We start from the raw sequence: 20,833 nt of genomic DNA on the forward strand, positions 1-20,833 counted from the left end.
ATCAATGGACCAGCAGATTAATGGAACAGAATTCGCCACCCAGAATTAGACCCACAGATAAAGTCAGGTGTTCTTTGACAAAGGAGCAAAGGCAGTCCAATGGAGCCAAGATAGTCTTTTTAACAAATGGTGCTGGAACAACTGCCCCCCCCCATGCAAACAAATGAATCTAGACACAGACCTTACACCCTTGACAAAAATTAATTCAAAATGCATCACAGACTTAAACGTAAAATGCAAAACTATAAAATCCCAGAAGATAATGTAGTTAGAAAAACCTAGATGATCTAGGGTGTGTTGATGAGTTTTTAATTACAACAGCAAAGGCATGATCTGTGAAAGAATGGATAAGCTGGACTTCATTAAAATTAAAAACTTCTGCTCTGAGAAAGACAGTGTGAAAAGAATGAGAAGATAAGTCTCAGACTGAGAGAAAATACTTGGAAAAGGCCCATCCCAAAATATAGAAAGAACTCTTAAAACTCAGAAATAAGGAAACAACCTGATTTAAAAAAATGGGCCAGAGGCCTTAAGACACCTCATTTAAGGAGATAACAGGTTTCCCTTGCCATCTGAAAGTAGAGCATCCCTATGAAACTTTTCATATGGCAAAATGACTTAAAGCAAACAAGCAGTTACCTTAGGACACCTCTTGCTAACAGACGCACAAATTAAACTGAGATAAAGCACAGATGCTCACAGACACAGTCAGAGCTGTGGCTGCCTGATGCCGAGATGCTGAGTGTAGCTTCTGAGGAAGGACTGCGTGAAGACAGTTTGGAGGCTTCTTACAAAACCAAGCATACTCTGACCATATGACCCAGCCGTCATGCTCCTTGGTGCCACTCTTGTTGCTGATAGTATGGGCTGGATCTGTATCGTCTTGCTGCAAGACGAAAGCTGAATGCTGTTTCTGCTTCTTGCCTTTGTTCGTAAAAGCAAAAATCCTCTTCTGATTTCTTTTGATTAGCAAACAGGTACTAATGTAGATCTTCCCTAAAAGCAAACTGGCATAAAAATAGACTTTTGAAAAGCAGGGGATACCTGTATATAGATCACAAATAAGCACATGAAAAGTTGTTCCACGTCTTACGTCATTAGAGAAGTGCAAATTAAAACAGTGAGATAGGCCCTCTGCCCTGCCGCTCGCTCTGTTCCTCATGCCGCAGCCCCCGCCGTAGCCGCTGCGGAGCCCACAGCCACTGCTTCTGAGCGGAAGATGCCTGTGCCTCCCCCGTGTGCTGATCTTGGCAAATCTGCCAGGGATGTCATCACCAAGGCTATGCATTTGGCTTAATAAAACTTGATTTGCAAACAAAATCTGAGAATGGACTGGAATTTACAAGCTCAAGTTCAGCCAACACTGAGACCACCAGAGTGACGGGCAGTCTGGAAACCAAGTTACAGGTGGACCGAATATGGTCTGACGTTTACGGAGAAATGGAACATTGACAACACACTAGGCACGGAGATTACTGTGGAAGATCAGCTTGCACGTGGCCTGACGCTGACCTTCGATTCATCCTTCTCACCGAACACTGGGGGAAAAAAATGCTAAAATCAAGACAGGGTACAAGCGGGAACATTATCAACCTGGGCTGTGACGTGGATTTCGACATTGCCGGGCCTTCCACCCGGGTGCTCTCGTGCTGGGTTATGAGGGCTGGCTGGCTGGCTGACTACCAGATGAATTTTGAGACCACAAAGTCTCGAGTGATCCAGAGCAACTTTGCGGTTGGCTACAAGACCGATGAATATGAATTCCAGCTTCACACTAATGTAAATGATGGGACGGCGTTTGGCGGCTCCATTTATCAGAAGGTGAACAAGAAGTTGGAGACTGCTGTTAATCTGGCCTGGACAGCGGGAAACAGTAACACTCGCTTCGCAATAGCAGCCAAGTACCAGATCGACCCTGACGCCTGCTTCTCGGCTAAAGTGAACAACTCCAGCCCGATAGGGTTAGAATATACTCAGACCCTAAAGCCAGGTATCAAACTGACACTGTCAGTTCTGCTGGATGGCAGGAATGTCAGTGCTGGTGGCCACAGGCTTGGTCTAGGGCTGGAGTTCCAAGCATAAATGAATACTGTACAGTCGTTTAATTTTAAACTATTTTGCAGCATAGCTACCTTCAGAATTTAGTGTACCTTTTAATGTTGTATGTCTGGGATGCAAGTATCGCTAAATATCATGTTAGACTTCCAGGTTAAAGGTGATTCAGCTTCAGGGTGTTACCCTTTCAGAGGTACAGAAGAAACCCAATTTCATAGCAGGTCCTTTCAGCTGTAGACTTGAGGGGGAGCTTGCTGGCCCCTCTAGAGATGTCAGGTTTCTTTTTTACCTAGAAACGGCTGCAAGTGCATGTTAGTAGTTTGCAGGCACTTTGTAATTCGTAAATTCGTATTAAGTAAATGAATGAAATTGTGATTTCCTGAGAACGGAACCTTGGTTTCCTACCCTGATTGAGGAGAGGCTCTTTGCTGGTGTATACAAACTCATCTGAAAGGGACTTTTTAAGGCAGGGACTTTTCCCACCCCCATCCATCACCTCTTTTACACCAAAAGTAGCCTGCAGGGAGTGGCACCTGTTTCTTCCGTGCCATTTTGGGGTGGAGAAGGTGGATGTGATGAAGCCAATAATTCAGGACTTAACTGTGTTTTTTCTCATGTTGTGTTTTTTGGCCCTTGCACCAGAGTATGAAATAGCTTCTAAGAGCTCCAGCTGCAAGCTGGGAAGAGTCTCTGTCACTGTAATCGCATGGCGACAACACTCAGCATCTAAATTGAACTTCTCTTGTATTTTCGCCACTCAGTTTATTTTTTAGGAGTTTAATGGGTACATTTTAGAGTCTTTCATTTTGTGTGGAATTAGTTCCTCCCCTTCAAATGCTGTCATTAACATCACTTAAAATAAAACTTGAATAAAATATTGAAACCTTAAAAAACAACAACAACAACAAAACAATGACATTCCACTGTGCCTGTTAGTGACCAACATCCAGAACATTGACAATACCAGATGCTGGAAAGGTTGTGAAGCAACAGAAATTCTTACTCGTCGTTGGTGGGAATGCGTAATAGTTCAGCCACTTTGGAAGACAGTTTGGAGGCTTCTTACAAAACTAAACATACTCTGACCATATGATCCAGCCGTCATGCTCCTGGGTATTTACCTGGAGGAGTTGAAAGTTTAAATGTTCACACAAAAAGTTGCATGTGGATGTTTATAGCAGCTTTATTCATAATTGTCAAAACTTGGAAGCAGCCAGCATGTCCTTCAGTAGGTGAATGGATAAATAAACGGTGTTGCATATAGATAGTGGAATATTACTCAGGACTCAAAAGAAATAAGCTATCAACCCATGAAAAGACACGGAAGAAACTTAAATGCATATTATTAAGTAAAAGAAGCCAATCCAAAAAGGCTGCATACTGTAGGATTCCACCTATGTAACATTCTGGAAAAGTCAAAACTATGAAGACAGTAAAAAGATCAGTGGTTGCCAGGCGTTAGGGAGGAGGGATGAATAAGAGGATTTTTAGGGCAGTGAAACTCTTCCGTATGATATTCTCATGATGGATACATGCCATTATACACTGGTTAAAATCCATAGAATGTACAGAACCAAGAGTGAAAACTGTGGACTTTGGCTGATTAGATATGTCAGTGAAGGTTCATTTCTTATAACAAATGTACCAGCTGGTGAGGGATGTTAATAATGGCAGAGGCTTATTTAGCACGTCTGTGGGCAGAGAGTGATGGGAAAATCTTTGTGTTTTCCATTCAAATTTGCTGTGAACCTAAATATGGTATAAAATAATGCATTGAAATAAAAAGGACAACAGAAAATGTTAGGTATAAGAGAATGCACTTATAATAAATGACCCTGGGAAGAAAACCAAAGCTCGAGAACACTTTCCTGAAACCACACATTGAAAATGCATAGTGCCTACGTAGAAAATCACCTTCTTAGTTGGCCCAGACAGATAATCACAGTAAAGCTATTGGAGTTTAAAGGTAAAGAAAAAAAACCTTTTGAATCCAGGCAAAAAGACCAAGTCACTTGTAAAGGAAGGAAAGTCAGATTGTCATGATAACTTATTTTTAAGACCAACGCTTTATGCCAAATGAAAATGGAGTAACATATTAAGAAACTTAGGGAAAGAAAATATGTGTAAAAGATTCTAGCCAACCTGACTTTGCATACAAAGGCCATAAACTATTAAGAAACTATTTCTATCTGAAATTTACAAAGCACACTATTAAGTAAATGTTAGGTCAAAGGAGAAGTGTCAAGTAAAATGGAAGAATTTCTTAAACGTAATGAAAATGAATACATGATGTTTTAGAATATGTGGGCATATCTAAGGAAGTTATCAGGAGAAAATTTTTAGCATTAAATGCATGTATTAATAAAAATTAAAAAGAAAATAAATGGATTAAACAAGCAGATAAAAAGTAGAATAACAAAGTAAACAAAAGAAAGCAACAGGATAGAATTAATAAAGATAAAAAGGAAATTGATGAGTTAATTTAAAAATTGGTTCTTTGAAAAAATTCAACAAACTAAGAAAAAGGGATAAAGTACAAATATTCTTGTGTATTAGAAGTTACATAAAGGTACAAAAGGGAAAACAGGCACAGCACAGTAAATTAAATCCTAAGGGACCATTTGCTCAATTATATGCAGGTAGATTTGGAAATCTTCATGAAATGAATCATTCTATAGAAAAACTAAGTATACTCCAGAAAGTCTAAACAGACTAATTGTCATAAAATAAAGTAATAAAAGAATTTTCTGACAAGAATTGTACCAGGGTCAAATAAACCCCTACTTAACTATGAAGCTTAAGTTATTCCAAAGATAGGAAAAGAAGGAAAACCTCCAAATTTGTTTCATTGAGTAAGTATAACATGGATTCCAAAATCTTAAAAAATTATTTTGGAAAATTATAGAACAATTTTACTTAGGATTATTGATACACAATTCCAAAATAAAATATGTTTTAACAGAAAACAATGTTGCATTAAAATATACCTCATGACCAAGTGGGGTTTATTCCAGGAATCCAAGAGGGGCTCAATACCAAAAAATCCGTTAGTATAATTCTTCATATTAGTAGAGCTAAGGAGAAAAATTCTTTAGACATCCCTGAAGGTAGGGAAAAGTCTCTTGACAAAATTTAAAATCTATCTATGTTTCAAAAAATAATAAAATAAGAATTGATGGATAGCTCCTTAACATTTATTTTACAAACGCACATACGCGTACACACACACACTTGCACACTTCAGTTCAAAAGTCAGCACCTTATTTACCGGGGGTGGAACACTAGTGGTTTGTTTGTTTATTTTCACATATTGTATGGTTTTTATTTATATGAAATATCCAGCTTAGGCAAATCCATAGAGACATAAAGCGGATTAGCGGTTGCCAGGGGTTTAACGGAGGGTGATTGCTTAATGGGTCCATGATTTCCTTTCGGGATGATGAAAATTTTTTGTAGCTAGTTAGTGGTGATGGTCGCACAACATTGTGAATGTGCTGAATGTCACTGAATTACACACTTTAAAATAGTTAACATGGTGAAATTTATCTGGAGTAAACATTAATTCCTTTTACGTTTTAACTGAAGTATAGTTGATTTACAATGTTTCAGGTGTACAGCAAAATGATTCTGTTATACCTCCTATATATATGTACGTATATATGTGTGTGAATATGTATATACATATTCTTTTTCAGATTCTTTTCCATTACAGGTTATTATAAGATAGTGAATGTAGTTCTCTATGCTATATAGTAGGCCCTTGTTTTTTACCAATTTAAAATATAGTAGTATGTATCTGTATCTGTTTTTTTTTAAAATAACTTCATTTTATTTATTTATTTTTGGCTGCGTTGGGTCTTCGTTGCTGCACTGGGCTTTCTCTAGTTGCTGCGAGTGGGGGCTACTCTTCGTCGCGGTGCGTGGGCTTCTCATTGCGGTGGCTTCTCGTTGTGGAGCATGGGCTCTAGGCGTGTGGGCTTCAGTAGTTGTGGCTCGCGGGCTCTAGAGCACAGGCTCAGTAGTTGTGGCACATGGGCTGAGTCACTTAAGGTGGATTCTTAACCACTGCGCCACCAGGGAAGCCCCAGCATGTATCTGTTAATTTCAAATTCCTAATTTATCCATCCCCCACCCTTTCGCCTTTGGTAACCATAAGTTTATTTTCTGTGTCTGTGAGTCTGTTTCTGTTTTGAAGATACGTTTATTTGTATAATTTTTTTATTCCACATATAAGTGACATCATATGATATTTGTCTTTCTCTGTCTGACATACTTCATTTAGTATGATCATCTCTAGGTCCATCTGTGTGTTTTATTGGAGTATAATTGCTTTACAATGTTGTATTAGTTTCTGCTGTACAACAACGTGAATCAGCTATATGTATACCTATATCCCTATACGCTAGTTGCTTGAATTGGACATAAGTTAAAGATGGACGTTCAGTATCTCTGCTGTGCATGTGTGTTGGAGGGACAAGCCAGTGTTATTAGACATAGAGACTTAAGTTTGGATGTGAAGAGGTAAAGCATCTCTAGTTGCATATGATCTGATTATATGTCTAAGACTACCAAATGAGTCAGTGGAAAAACTACCAAAAATGGACTTATGAGAGACATCTATAGAACAGTGAGTTATAAAATCAGTGTACCAACAGCCTTCATATATGCAGACCAGTTAGAACGTACACTGAAAGATACACATATATGGAATGATGCTTCTGCACACATACATACCTACACAGATACAAACTCAAGTTTACATTAAGTTCAAAAGGGGACCAATGATTGTCTTAGGCTAATCATTTATCAATAGTAATGGAGTGGTCCCTCAAAAAAGAAAATTCGTTAAAAAAAATAGGATTCTTGTTTAATGATCTTATTGCTACACATATAATTTTCTGGTACTACTCTTTCTGTGGACTCAGGACGGATATAGTAAGAGGATCTTTAAGATTTGTTTCAGCCCAACACTCCAATGATTCTATATTTCTAAGACTGGTCCATACTTACCGTACCTATAAAACAATACTATTGATTTTTATTAGGCCTCCAAAAAGGAAGTTGAGCCTTTTAGGTAGAACAATATCAAGAACTCTTTCTTCCAATTCCTATGGCATCACTTTAATTAAAAGTATATCTTCCCATAATGGAACATGATAGAGCAATATTTTATCTTCAGTGACTTCTCATTTCAGGATATTATTCACCATCATAAATAATGCATTAGTATATTAATGATGCATAATAGTTGTGATATTCCAGATGAACTGCTGCTCTTATTCAAGTGAGAATTTTTGGATAATAAAAATGTCAGTATAAGATAAATGCTGGATGATGTAAGAAAGATTCACTTTAAAAATCAAGTTTATAAAACATTTTAAATATCAGATGCTTTCTCAGTGTTTTTCATAAAAATTAATTGAGGTAATAAAACATAATTATAGGAAAATAAATATTAACATTATTGCCATTTTTTCTATTCATAGTGACTTTCACAGAATTTTGGGCAAAAGGGAGGTAAAAGACCAATGTGTTTGGGAAAGAACATAAATTATTAATAGCATTGTTTGTTTCTCAGAATCCTTGTGTTTTAGTTATATAATTATTTTTTCCCCAATACATTAAGAGGAAAACAAAGTACGTGGTAGGTGTGGCAGAAAGGAAGTACCCTGATAATGTATGACTATCTAGTCTATAAGGAATAAATGATTGCTTACTTAAAGTTCTGATAAAACAGAAAAGTTATAAGAAAATGTCTAACAATTTTTGGCAGATCATTCTATTGGCCAGAATGGAACTGTTTGTTAAATTATAATTTATAAGTTGTGTGGAAATAATTCTTCAGTGTTTGAAACACATATTGATGCTGCTTACCCAGTAGGAAAGGGTGGTGACTTGAAAGGATAAAGATGATGACATAATTGAAATCCCCAAAGGAGGAAGCATTTTATGGAATACTTGAATAATACAGCATCAATAAATTGTCTTAGGAGCTAAAGACTCATTCTTGGAATATTTTAAAGATTTTAAAGAAATTCTCATTGTAGTCAAAGATGAGCTTCTGGTCAGTGTGTCTCAAAATGAAATGAAAATTTAAGAAAACACTGAAATCTTAGACTGAAAAACAATTGAATCTAAAATCTGGGAGAGATATCCACTAATTATAAGGTACATGGAACCAGTTGGAGAAAAACCTACCTGGAATTCACCTCTGATACACACAGGTTTACCTCAAACACTAAGGAAAGGTTGGCAGGCACTTCAGTCCATCGAACCTCTCTGCCTCTGACCCACAGGCTGTGCTAACAAGCATAGTGTGAACAAGCAGTTCTCTGTACCCTCCACCCCTCTGTCCCATCAACTCAGATTCCCACCAAATGGCATGTGCATTGGTAGGCAGGAAGCTGGCGATGACCCAGTGCATTTTGGAAGCGTTAGTCCTCTCAAAGTAGTAAAGGCATATGCGGAGACAGGAACAGGATTGTGGAAGTATAGGCTCGGGAAGGAGAAGCTGCTAAGTCAGAAGATCAGAGCTGTATTGAGTGAGAATGCCTGTTTACAAAAAAAAAAAAAAAGTCTTGCACACCATCTTTTTTTCTGGATCTGAGTGTATGATTTAACCATCACTGGAGTGAACACACTGCAGCAAATTGTTACCTAATATAGGGGTTGGCACACTTTTTTCTATAAATACTTTCTGCTTTGTGAATCAAATGTTTTTTTTCTTTTTGTTAGAAGTACTCAGTTCTTGGAACATCGTGGCATGAAAACAGCCATAGGCAGTATGTAAACAAATGAGCATGGCTGTGTCACAAAAACACCTGTATTTATGGACACTGAAATTTGAATTTCTTATGATTTTTATGTTTATAAAATATTACTTCTTGTGATTTTTTTAACCATTAAAAAGGTTAAAGGCACTCTTAGTTCATGGGCTGTATAGAAACAGACAGTGGACCAGATTTGGCCCATGGACTATAGAGTGTCTCTCCCTCATATAACATGTGGAAAATATTGTATTCCTAAAGGAGAAGCTAGAACAAATACTATAGGAGCAATAATCAAAGATATTATAGTAGAAAAATGTTCTGCCTGCAGGTTACATGTACTCACCCTGTTCTCTAGTTGGGAAAGAATACTCTGGGTGGAGCTAATAGTGAAGTTTTAGGAATGTAGAGGCGTGGCATTTGAGTGGGACTCCTTGACAGATGGTAATTAAGTTAATGAATGTGTTTGACATATGAATGAATGAAAGAATAAATGAGTATAATATAAATGTAGATAAATAGAGTGTGATGTGGAAGGATGCATATCAGAAGGAGGACAAGGACAGAGGACGGAGAAGAAGAGGCATTTGTCAGTGACTGGGAATTCCCAAGTGTTCTTCTGGGCTTGGGGCAGGGCTTCAAATGCCATGCAACCAGCACAACTATATTTGAAAGATAAGGAGAGCTACTGAATGCTTTAGAATGGTGGATTGTGTTATTTCATCCTCTATTACTACTAAAGATGAGCAAAGCCAGACACTAGTTAAAATGGTCAGGACAGATTGTAATCAGTAATATACTATTGCAGGAGAGAAGAGAGCCCAGCACGAACTGAATTCAACATCAATTCGTACAGACTTTACTGGGTATTTTAAGAGGAGAATGAGAGAATAGGGAGGGGGGCACATGGGGACTCAGTAGGGTCAGGGAAGGGAAAAATTGCAAAGGGTTGGTCGACATAAATATTGATTAGGCCAACTGTGTCTGCTAGCTGGCAAGTACTGAAGTTCGGATTCTGTTCTCCTGGGGAGACTTGGAGACAGGGGTGCCATCCTTCCTGATGACGACATTTCAAAGGAGTAGCTTTCAGGTACTTGAGGAAGACACCCTTGAGTTGTAGGAGATATTAGTATATAGGAAAGGGACAGAGGAAGGCCTTTTAGTAAATGCTCTAAGAGAGGTTGGTGGGGCCTGTTGTCAGGTGTTGGCTGTGGCCTTGAGCTTTCTCATGGAGGCCCTTTCATCGGGGGCTAGAGTCACACTAGGGTTGTGGCCTTGAGCCATTAGAAACTATGTTCGTGCTTATCTCTTAATGTGAGTTTGGCCGGGGGGCGGGGATGGACAAAATCATCTTTGTTGAGTCTTTGGTTTTTATAGGCCAAGGTTGAGGCCTAGTTGAAAAGAGGATTTAGAGGCGCCTGGGGAGAGTTTGGTCAAAGAGCGAATCTTTGTCATTTCGTACTGATCTGTACATTTAGACACACATAAACTTCCCCGGAGCTGTAATCAGTCCAGCCTGATTGAGTTTGCTGGAAGACAGCTTGCCTTTGAATATGCTCTGTTCTCTTTCTCTCTGGAACATCCTTGAGTAATTCTTTACCTAAAGGAAGCCTGTTCATCCTTTAGGCAGCTGTCAAATTTGCCTTCCTTTGTGAAGCCCTCCTGCATTTATTTCCATCCCCTCCTCCCTGAAAAGATACTTCTTTCTTTTATCCTCCCTTCCTTTCTCTTTCCTACCCTCCCTCCTCCTTTCTCTTCCTATCCAGCTCTCCTCTCCCCTCTCCTCCCTCCCTCTCTCTCTCATTCAGGCATAGTGAATTCCTTCTACTGTACCTCTTGCTGCAAAATCACATGACCCTTTACATTTTGAAACTATTATGAAATAATTACCAGGAAAACACCTACAGGCAGAGGCAACATCTCATTCATCTTATATCTCAAGTGCATAGTACTTTTTTTTTTTTTTTTTTTGCGGTACGCGGGCGTCTCACTGTTGTGGCCTCTCCCGTTGCAGAGCACAGGCTTCGGATGCACAGGCTCTGCCGCCATGGCTCACGGGCCCAGCCGCTCCGCGGCATGTGGGATCTTCCCGGACCGGGGCACGAACCTGTGTCCCCTGCATCGGCAGGCGATCTCTCAACCACTGCGCCACCAGGGAAGCCCCATTTGGCTTTTTTTTTTTAATATTACTGTATCTTCCAAAGAATGCACAGACATAGTCTTCCTGCTTCAAGGAAGTTAATTTAATGTTTTTCACGTTACCAGAGTAAATATTCATATTTGTGACCGTAATGATGCTTAATCTTAACACCAATTGACAATGGAATTGGTACCATGCACTTTCATTAGTAATTTACTATTTTCTGTAAAGGATAAAGCTAATCTGAAAGGGCTGCCCACTGTAGGATTCCAACTATATGACACTCTGGAAAAGGCAAAACTATGGAGACAGTAAAAAGATCAGTGTTTGCCAGGCGTTATGGGAAGGGTGGGATGCATAGGTGGAGCACAGAGGATTTTTAGGGCAGGGAAACTGTTACAGGAAGGGGGACCCCTTCCAGGGCCCGAGAGTGGGCTCTTGTCTAACACTCAGAAGTGTGTCTGAGGAGACACACATGCTGACAAAGCAAAAGACTTTGTTGGAAAGGGGCACCTGGGCAGAGAGCAGGAGGGTAAAGGAACCCAGGAGAACTGCTCTGCCACGTGGCTCACAGTCTCAGGTTTTCTGGGAATAGGGTGAGTTTCCGGGTTGTTTCTGGCCAGTCCTCTTGCTTGGCCCATATTTGGTCTGACTCAGGGTCTTTCCTGGTGATGCACGCATCTCTCAGCCAACGTGGATTCCAGAGCAAAGGATTCTAGGAGGTTGGCAGGACATATTATGGGCTGGCGTCTCCTCCCTCCTTTTGGCCCCTCCTGAATTCTTCCAATTAGTTTTCGGTGGCAGCACCATGTTTCTCATTGGGACCTGCAGTTGTGAGACAACTCATGTAAGTGGGTATCATCGTGCTGGCCGAGGCGGGCAGTTCTGGTCAACAGTTCCCTAACAAAACTGTTCTGTGTGACACCATAATGGTGGATACAAATCATTGTACATTTGTCAAAACCCATAGAATGTACAGCATCAAGAGTCAACTCTAATGTGCAGACTGTGGGCTTTGGGTGATAATCTAATGTTTCAGTGTAGGTTCCCTGATTGTAACAAGTGTACTACTCTGGTCAGGGATGGCTGTGTGTGTTGGGGGGTCATGTGGAAACTCTGTGCCTTCTCCGTTTTGCTCTCTGAACCTAAAACTGTTCTAAAAAATAAAAAACTCTCAATTTTGTCAGTAGGGAAGTTGATACTTAAACTGTATCAATTTCAAACAAGGTAGTTATACTGCATACAGTGAAACTATAACCATACTTATCAACAAAAATAAATCCCAGGAATATAATGTTGGGCAAAAATAAAAAATTACGGATGACATCTACAGTATGATACCATTTATATCATGTTACAGTATGAAAAACAATTCTGGAATTAGTATTACGATGTAGACATCGGTAGTAAAATTCTGAAAAAATGGCCTTGAATGATAAATATTAAATTCAGCAGAATGGTTATAACTCCTTCAGGGGAACAAACAATAAAATCAGGGCTGGGTACCTGGTTCACTTCACCTGTGTGTGTAATAATTTACTTTTTAGCTGGCTGTTGAAACATGGGTGTTTATTATAATCCTTTCATACCATTTTGTATTTCTGAAGTTCTTCATTAGAAAATAGCTTATGGAAAATGATGCTTGATTCGTAGCCAGAACATTTTGCAAATGATCAGTAAACACTCAAGTAATGAATCTGGGATTTGATGTCGTGAATGATAATATTTTGTCTTGTTAGATTTACGTTCTCAAGGTTATGCCTTAAAAGCCTGCAGCAGAAATTGCTTGGCTGGAAATGATCGTAGTTCAGGGTTGAGTGTAGGGGTAAGATCGTCAACTTGGTGAACAGGAATATAGGAATGGAGAAGAGCTAAGGGTGTTTGTACTAGAGAAATATACTGCAGCTATGAGAAGTAACCAGCTGCGGTTCGGACTTACTTTTTCAAGCCACTAGTAACTGGAGTTTACCACCAGTCTTTTAGTTCATAAACCTCAATTTGCATAAAACATATGGCCTAAGTCGGGGTTCACGATTCACCCAGTCTCCCACACTTATGGAGCTATTGACTGTGCATGGCATTCCTTTCTAATTTTCCCAAAGTTTCTCAATATTTTTTTCAATTCCAGGAAGCTACTACCAATCAGTCTGCACCTGAAATGAAACTGATTTGCCATCCTGGGTTAGTCAGGAGAAGCTAAGTTATGCTTTTGTAAGAAAAAAACTATGAACCCCGAAGTCTCAGTGATTTAATTTGTGTACATGTCACATGTCTACCACTGGTTAGGGGGTCCTACTCCAGGTGGTGACTCAGGAGCCCCAGGTAACTAACATTCCGTGTCTAGAATGACTTTAAGTACCATGGCAGGGGAAGAAAAGAGTATGGAGAACTAACTTCCTTTTCTGGGTGCTTTGTTCCCAAGGAGACACATCATCTCTGCTTACAGCTAATTGCTCAGAGCTAATGGTCTGATCGGACTGTAAGGGAGCTGGGAAATTTGAGGGATCGCATGTCTGTTGAGTAAGTAGTATGTGCTTTTCCCACTTGGGCTGAAACTCTAGATTAGACTTACTGCTGTTCAGAGGATTACAGTCAAAAGGAACTGGGCTGGGTACAGGGTGGGACAGAATATAACATGGTATTCTGAGTGTATATAGTGTAATATAATTTAGGAAATTTAGAATATTGAAGGTTTTTGTTTAAAGATCTCCTGACTCAATCATTTAATTTTATAAATGAACAAAGTGAATCCTAGTGACTCGCTCCAAGTTATAGAGATAGTTCATGGCAGTATTGGGGCTCGACTGAAAAAGAAACCGACCTGTCAATATATAGAGAGAATAATATGACTGTCTACAGGGAAAATCTAAGAGAATCTGCAGATGAATTATTAGGAGTAATAAGATCATTCAGCAAAGTTTCTGGATATAGGATTGATACACACTAATATCACTATATTCTTGCAAAACCAAGTAGAAAATTTAATAGAAGAAAGTTATTCACAATAGTATCAGAAGTGATAAGACATGTGGACCAAATGTAAAATGGACGCATGAAACCTCTGGTGAAAACGTCAGTCTTATTGACAAGACATGGGGGAAGGACAGAGTAAAAAGATTGTATTCTTTGGCCAAACACATACGTAATAATAGAAACTGTAACAAAACTGGTTAATACATAAACATGTACAAAGATGTAGATTTGTAGAGAGTGATAGCCTCCTCACTGAATATGTATTGTCAGTGTTTGGCTAATATTTTGAAAAGGGAAACAACACTTTAGGATGTGTTAACCTGAATATAATATTATAGAACTGTGTAATTTTTATACGTACTCTCCATTTGCTAGCATTATATCTGTCAAAAAAATACCAGAGGATATTAAAGTGATAAAAAGAGTAGAAAATAGATTTTATAAATAGTTACCGTAAAAAACAGATTAAAGGTTTGTGTTTGCCTTGTTTGGCAAAGAGAATCAATTTGATAGCGTCAAAAAATACCATAATGGTATTTATACCCATGTGACATTTATACGGGATGTGCCCATGGACCATTATTAGCATAATGCCTGTTTCTCAGTATCTTTAGCTGTAGAATGTGTGAGATAATTGTACTTACCTTATGCTGTCATTATAATGATAGTATGAGATAAATAAAAAGTTCTTTGAACAGCGTCCATTGTAAATGCACAGTAAATGCAACCAGTGGTTTTTACTATTATTATTTCTGTTATTACTAATTAGGATGCCATTCAGTTATTTTCCATCACTACAGAAAATTCAATGTGAATAGATTCTAAAACTGAGTTTGGATAGGTTTACAGAAGAGTTTCTTTCTCCTAAAATTAATTGAGTCAGCATAACCTATAAACAGTGTTGTAGATTTTATATTTTCAGAAGTAACAGAGTTTGACTCATTTTGGATATTTACTAGTTTTCAGTTAGAAAGAAGGACCACCCCCCTCTTTCAAATTTCATGTGTTCTGCGAGTTTTTGAACAGTTTGTTAATTAATCAATTCAACAAATATTAATTGAGCATTTGGTAAGTTTTAGGCTCTTGGGATCAAGTGATGAATAATACATGATCCCTGCTGCTGTTGAGCTTTCAACAGGTGGGTTATTTGCATTTTAATTAATTATTGAAAATGCAAGCTGGTGTGGAGATAGGAAGTCAGTCTTTATTTACATGTCATAAGCACTATTTAAGGTCCAGTACAAGATGCTGATGGAACCTACGGGAAGGTTACCTTGCTCAATCTTAGGGTTTTGGGTAAAGTGATGCCTAAGTCAGACCCTGAAGGATAAGTGTAGTTACTTTGGGGAAGAACTTAGAGATTAGTAGCCCATGGCTATACAGAAAGCATATTTATTAGAGCTACATAGAGGGTAGTTCACCCCTTAGAAGGAAATATTACTTACATGTGTTTGAGTTATCTTTGGGTTTGCTCTTCGGACAAACACAGAACTGTTCTAATAGACTCATTTCTCATAAATACCCAGCTTACCTACAGCGTGAGATACGTTTTTAAGGTTTAAGTCAGTTTTCTAAGGATAATTGAACACATTTGGAATGGTTTTTCAATGGAACCAACTTCTGAGATACGGCTTTTAAAATATTGACATCTTCTATCCATTGAATATATTACCTTTCATTATTATTTACTCAAGGAGTTCACTGCATTGACTCTCCCATTTTTATTTCTGTTGAATAAACTGAAATAGGTAATATTCGTAAGCGATAAGTTAAATAGTTTAAAATCAAGAAGTTAAGGTAGTAAACTTACTAGTACGGTATGGTGATGGGTCTCCTTATATATCTAAACATACGAAATGATCCCTATGTGCTAAAATTTCGTTTCAATTCATGTTTAAAAATTGTTTTGTTCAGTTTTGGTTAAGAGGTACTCTCCAGTAATTTTCCATCCGTGCTAAAGAGTGTAGTGTTAGCAACTTTCAGACCCATGAGAGTAAAGTAATAGAGGCTTTTAGGAAGAACTTTAATACTTCTTTCTTACTATTTGATGAGTAAACAGTGACTTGAATTAAAATATACATGTTATTTACCTTAGTTGGTTGCAATTGATGGCATATTAATGTTTCAGGTGTGTAGGGGCTGATCATGAGAAAAGCTTACTTTATTAAGGAGACTTATAAGGCAGTGTGTGTTGGTCTTGCTTTGGTGTAGCAGGCACACGGCTTGTCAGCAGAGTGTTTGTACTGAGTTTAATTAATGAAATAGACTATAGTAGAACTTAAAATATGGAGCCCCCTTTAAAGTTCAAAAACCTTTCAGGACTTTAACATCATAGTAGTTGTATGTTTGGTGTCTGTTGCGAAAATGGAACATGACTAAAAATACTACTGTGAGTTCAGAAACACTATTGAATATTTAAATAAAATGTTGTCTTTGATTAATCAGATTTTAAAATAGTATATGCAATTCATATACACACACATATAAGCATTAACTTTCAAGATGTGTAATTATTCAGTATCAGACATGCTTTAGGAATGTGTGGTGGTTTCATTTTTTTTAATCATCCCTAATTGCCTGCCCACAGATTGGCAATCACTGAATTATGTGTTGGAGATTTCAAGAAGCGTTGATTAACCTAGGGCATAACGTCTTTGTGAGAAGAGTTAGTGAAATAGAGTTAAAGTGTAGGGGTTTGGTTGTTTTTTTTTTTTTGAGGGGGACATGGAAATTACTTAAATAAAATGTTCTTTTAAAAATTGTACTTATAGTGTTTGGGATAAAGATGGAGGCAGAAAAGCCAGAAGAAGGGCAGGAGTATTGCTTCATACAGTCATCTTAAGTGTCATGTAATGAAAAATCTAATCTGTATTGGTGCAAGAGGGATGGGGTCCAGAAAATTTGGGAAAAACCCATAGCAGATCTTGGTGGTATATTTCACACTGCCAGCAAAATTCACATAAAGTTGAGATTCAACTCCTTAAACAGAAAATGTGATGTTTTAGATAACGTGAAGAGACATTGAAGTATGGGTTATTTGCATTTTAATTAATTATTGAAAATGCAATAATTTCTCATGTATAATTACCACCATGTAGGTTTTGGAGGTACTATAATTTCTGGAGTATTCTAAACATTGTAATGTAATATTTTAACATTCTTTATTGCCTAACATTTCCCTGAAAATTGTCTAAAATGAATGTTTACTTGATCTTTTAGGAAATGTGGTAACTTTCTGTAAAAAGGGAAGAAAATCAGTGCCATGAAATTCATAGTTTTTTTGTGTTTAAAATAAATTCTTTAACTTAATTCATTTAATAAACACTTTATTGAGTGCCTACTATGTGCTAAGCAATGTCCAAAATCATGGTGATAGACAGCGATTGAGATGGAGTTCATCATCCTGTGATCTTTCATTCTAGTGAATGAAGATAGAAGATAAATAATTTGGTTAACAATTAGTGATGCATACTGTGGAGGATAAGACGGTGGTAAATGATAGGGTGACCCCATTCGACTGCTTTGGTCATAGAAGGCCTCTCTGCCAAATAACCAGAAGGAACCAGATGTTGGACGTGTAGAGGAAGGAGAATTGTAGGCAGATAGAAGAGATGGTGTGAGGACTTTAAGGTGGGAATGAGCATGCATTGTTCTGAGGACAGAAAGAGGCTAACATGGTTGGAATCTAACAGGTGAAGTGGGTAAGAGACATGAGATGAGGTCAAAGAGATAGGCAAGGGCCACATCATTAAGGGCTTTGCAAGCTAGGGAATGAGATTTGGGTTTTAAGTTTAGTAGAAAGCTACCGGATGGTTGTAAGCAAGTGTGTTCCATGATTTATGCTTCTAATTTTTGTACCGATTGCACGTGGAGAAAGGATTAGAGAAAACAAACGACAGAAGCTTAAGCTGGGGTGGTAAAGGCAATAGGAGTAATTGGATGCAGAATCTTTATTGCATTGGGTTTGAGAGGTAAGGGAAAAAGAGGAATCACAAGATTCTGTATATTGTTGAGTATATTGTTGAGATGAGAAAGATGGGTGGAAGGCATAGAGAAAGGAAGACATTAATATTGAGTCCTATTTTGACTGTGCTGGGTTTATGACATCAAGTAGAGACATCAAATAAGCAGCTTAATATCAGCCTGGAGTCCTAAGGAGAGGTCAGGTCTAACGACATAGATTTGAGGGTCATTGGGTTGTATTATGGCACAGTAAGTCCCTTACATATGAACGAGCTCTGTTCCGAGAGCACGTTTGTAAGGCCAATTTGTTCATTTAGTCCAACAAAGTTAGCCTGTATAGTACTGTACTGTAATAGGTCTATAATACTTTTCACACAGATAATACACAATAGACAAACACAAAAAATAAGGAAAACATTTTTAATCTTACAGAATAGTCCCTTGAAAAGTACGGTAGTACAGTACAACAGCTGGTGCATGGGTTGGCATCGAGTGAACAGGCAAGAAATGAAGATACTGTTCTACTGTACTCTATTCAGTACTGTACAGTGAAGTACACAAAAGCACAGCCACTTATAGAGGACGCGTGCGCCTGACAACGTACACCAGACATGTGAACTAACTTACCTGATTGGACCTGCAAACACAGGTTTGCATCTTTGAAAGTTCACAACTTGAAGGTTCACATGCAGGGGATATACTGTTATTCAAAACCATGGGTTCGGGTGAGAATCCTCTGGGGGAAATTTTTGAATACAGAAGAGCAGGGGGCTCAGGGCAAGTACTTCCAACATTAAGAATAGATCTGAAAAGAATGGCTCAGCAAAGGAGACAGTTTTTTTGTCTTCTAAGAATACAAAAATCTTTCTTGGAATCTTTATTGTCTAAATAAACCAGGAGAATGGTCTGTGAGTTTAATAATGCACAAAGTCATAGGAGACTAAAATGTAAATGCCGTATACAGTTGACTTTTAGTGGTAGGTCTGTTTTGTTGCTGCAAAAGTTGAGAAGTGCATGATGAACACAAAACTAAAATCACACCTTTGGAAATTAAAAAAAAAAGTCATATTTGGAAAAAGTAAGGAATATAAAAGGAACAAAGCAGTTGTCAAAAAATGATAAAAGATATAATTATAGTCCTATTTCCTGTGTGGGAGAAGAGAGAGAAAAGAAACTAATAGAAAACTCCATCCCAGAAGTAGAAATACTTGAGAGGGGGAAGAAGATTGATGTGTAAAGAAAAGGAGGGAAACGAATAAAAGAAGACAAAGCCATGAGGCTGGTCTGTAGATTTAAATAATTGAAGGGGGGCTGGAGGTAATCTTTGTGCTCTGCCCTAACAAACTGCAGGAACAGGTAAGGCATAAAGTCTTCGGTGTGTTTTAATGCTGAGTAATGACTTCCATAGAAGTTAAAATCACCATCCACCATTTTTGTAATAGCCTCCCCACAGAAAAGTATGATAAACATGGGTGTTAGGCTTAAAGACTTGGGTGCACTTCTAAAACCCAGGAAGAGTACGTATTTCAAACAATTTTAAAGCATTTTTAGAAGAATCACATCAACTGGGCGTATATAGTAATGGCTTGATTCAGAATAAGTTTGAAGCCCTGTAGCCACCCTGAATACCTTCAGTTTTGAAGTTTCTTAGTTTTAATAAAGGTATTCTGAAACTCATGTTGAGAATTTTACTGTGAAAGAGTATTCATCATGTATTGGAAGCACTCAAATATAAGTTTAGTATTTGGATTCCTTTAAAAGGCCAGGCTTTTTCTTTATGTGTGTGTGTGTGTGTGCATGTGTGTATACATGTATACACACACATATACATATATATGTACAAATACATATATGCACACATACTTATATATATATAAACAGTGATGCTTCTGATGCTTTTGAATCATTTATTCCTTCAGAAGCAAGTGCTTCATTCCCTTAACCAGTCAAATTATTCCTTGTGGTCGCTTGACTACGGACACTCATTCTCATTCGTCAACTCTGCTGCCTGATGGACGAAGGCGCAGTGCTGCGTGCTGGTATAGAAAGATGAAAGTGAGGTCCCTGGCCTCAGGAATACATGGTTTCCAACATCCAGGGCTGACCTGTGAGGACTCACAATCCTTGGAAGTTGTAGCCACAATTATGAATATATCCATTTTTCAACAGGTTAACAATGAGGTCTATGACCAGGAAAAAAAAAAAAAAAAGACTAAGAACCATTGGCCTAGGCTTTGCAGATGTAATATGTGACTGGATGACACAGTGTTATTTTTAGTTTTGTTTTCAGATTCTCCTAATCTTCTTAGGGAATCAGAATTCTTAATCTTGGCTTGATAGGCTTCATTCTGTTTTCGTTGGGGCTTCCATCAGCCCCAAGAGACCAGTGCCACTGCAGCAACATAACAGGGTGAATGAGGATAATTTCACATGTATGTGAAAGGAAAAAGTATTTTTGTAAGAGTCACTTTTATCTTGTTTTTGTGTCTTGTATGTGTGTCTCTGATAAACTATTTAGCATTTGTATGAATGTGCTGAGATGCTTCTGTTGCCCAAAACCGTGAACACTTAAAGTACAATTCTTAGAGTTTTGTTTTTTATTGCATGGATCTACATAGATTTTGCTCCAAACTCAGAGTTAGTCTTAGCTTAAATTCTTAAAATGCTATCGACTTTTCCATTTCCTCCTCTTTATTCTTCTGGTGGAATTGTTACCATTGATCAGAATGTTTTTATTCCAGTGTGGCTTTCAGAAGGTGACCTTTGACTGGAGGAAAGGAGCTGGGGATGAAACTTACCCGATTTGAGTATAGAAGAAGAAAAGTGTAAGATTTGAGTCAGGAAAGGTTAATAGTAAAGAGAAAGAATGATACGAAATAACATGATGAGGTTAGGGTGGGTCTTTGAACATGCAGCTTCTTTCGGGACTCTGCAA

At 38.0% G+C, this 20,833-nt stretch overlaps 1 protein-coding gene and 1 pseudogene across 1 annotated transcript in view; both read left to right on the top strand.

The window, feature by feature from the left end:
* RYR2 (ryanodine receptor 2) overlaps positions 1-20,833 on the top strand; it is a 542,915-nt gene that overhangs the window by 34,874 nt on the left and 487,208 nt on the right. The window lies entirely within an intron of this gene.
* LOC132506967 (voltage-dependent anion-selective channel protein 1-like) lies at positions 1,220-2,828 on the top strand (annotated as a pseudogene).

Source organism: Lagenorhynchus albirostris, chromosome 16, assembly GCF_949774975.1.
Source record: "Lagenorhynchus albirostris chromosome 16, mLagAlb1.1, whole genome shotgun sequence".
Lineage (NCBI taxonomy): Eukaryota > Metazoa > Chordata > Mammalia > Artiodactyla > Delphinidae > Lagenorhynchus > Lagenorhynchus albirostris.